This window comes from Trichosurus vulpecula, chromosome 1 (genome assembly GCF_011100635.1).
Source record: "Trichosurus vulpecula isolate mTriVul1 chromosome 1, mTriVul1.pri, whole genome shotgun sequence".
NCBI lineage: Eukaryota > Metazoa > Chordata > Mammalia > Diprotodontia > Phalangeridae > Trichosurus > Trichosurus vulpecula.
This window is the reverse complement of record NC_050573.1, coordinates 512,592,544-512,594,526: the sequence shown is the minus strand read 5'-3', so window position 1 is coordinate 512,594,526 and position 1,983 is coordinate 512,592,544. Positions and strand designations below refer to the sequence as shown.

Genomic DNA, 1,983 nt, shown 5'->3' with positions numbered 1-1,983 from the left:
CACAGGGAGGTTAAGTTCTGTTCCCAGAGTAATTTGTATTTTTCAGGAGTAGGAATTGAACCCCAGTTTTACCAGCTCTAAGGTAGCTTTCAATTCTCTACCATGTGAAAAATGGGAGTTTTTCAGGTGTTCACTAAGGCAGAACTGAAAATGTTTGCAAAAGGCATTAACCAGCCACCACATATCTCAGCCTATTGTCACTGAGACCTGCAGTGGCTGTGGTACTATGACCACAAGCCGAGAGAGACTAAGCCTCTGTTTTGTTCTTCTAAACTACTGAGAACAGTCACTTGTTATCCTGAAGCACTTTAATTTCCACAAATTTAAGCTGTGGAAAATGGACAGTGTTCTGAATCATGAACCATATCCTTCCTTTCCACTGGAGCTATTAAAAAACACAACAGCACAAGGAAAAATTGTCCAATCAGTAAAAGCAGAAAAAGCACCAAAGGACGAAATTGATTCTGCTATAAAACAATTATTGTCTTTAAAAATAAATCACAAAGAAGTGACAGGACAGGATTCCCCTCCCACAAACTCCAGACCTGACAGTAGCAGGAAGCCTGAGACTACTGAAGGTAAAGAGGATTTTGTAGAAAATCTTTGGACTGTACAAACCAACAGTACCAAAGGCATCAACTATGATAAGCTTATAGTTCAGTTCAGAAGCAGCAAGATTGATGGAACTCTGATAGATTGTATTGAGAGGATCATGGTCAAAAATCACATCTTTTCCTGAATAGGGGCATCTTTTTCTCTCACAAGGACATGAGCAATGTTCTTGACACATATGAAAATGAGAAGCCATTCTATCTTTATTCAGGCTGAAGTCCTTCTGAAGCAATGCTCATAGGTCATCTTACCCCGTTTAATTTCATAAAGTTGATGACTGATAGTGAAAAATACCTCTAGAAAGAGATAACACTTGAGCAAACAAAACTTTCATCTTTTTTTGACCTGGAATATGTGGGATCAAGTCAAGATTTCTATAAGAATGTAGAAAAATTCCAAAAGCATGGCACATTTAATCAAGTAAAAGGCATCTTTTGCTTCACTGACAGTGATTGCTTTGGAAAAATTAGTTTTCCAGCTATCCAGGCTGCCCCATCCTTCAGCAACTCATTTCCACAGATATTTCAGACAGGACAGATATTCAGTGTTTTTTTTCTACGTGCCTGGATCTTTATTTTAGAATAACAAGAGATATGGCCCCGATGATTGGCTATCCCAAACCAGTCTTGCTTCATTCAACCTCCTTTCCAGCTCTCCAGAGAGCCCAGACAATGACTAGAGTGCTAGTAACCCCAATTCTTCCATTTTCCTCACTGACACAGCCAAGCAGATAAAGAACAAGGTCAACAAACATTCATTTTCTGGAGGTTAAGACACCATTGAGGAACACAGACAGCTCAGAGGCAACTATGATATTGATTTCATGTATTTCATGGACCTCACCTTCTTTCTAGAAGATGATGAAAAACTCAAGCAGATAATACAGAATTAAACAAGTGGAACTATGCTCACCAGGGAGCTAAAGAAGATGCTTATTGAAGTGCTTCTACCCTTGATTGACAATCACCAGGCCTGACACAAAGAGATTAAAGATTTCATGACTCCAAGGAAGCTATCATATGACTTTCAATAACATATAACATATATACATCACATACATAAATACACAAAATTTAGATACACAAAAATTCATCAATATCCACTTGATTAGATTGCTATCACCCATAGTCACCTATCAACTCTTAGTTATCATACAGTCAACTGAGAGTTGGAAGCAACCTCTCGTAAATTCTGTCTATAGCATTCCTGACTAGTGGTGATGTTTATCTTTACTTATTGTCCATACTCCACATGTTACCACTGTTTCTTCTTGTGAATTATCATGTAACAGCTTAACGTAGACAAAAACAACATAGAAAAGACCGTACTTTGTGAATATCATGTAGGTAAAATAAAGAATTCCAGAATTTC

The 1,983-nt window shown here is 37.8% G+C and overlaps 1 pseudogene; it reads left to right on the top strand.

Moving 5' to 3' along the window:
- The first annotated feature begins 337 nt into the window (after window positions 1-337).
- On the top strand, window positions 338-1,645 carry LOC118834563 (annotated as a pseudogene).
- The last annotated feature ends 338 nt before the right edge of the window (window positions 1,646-1,983 follow it).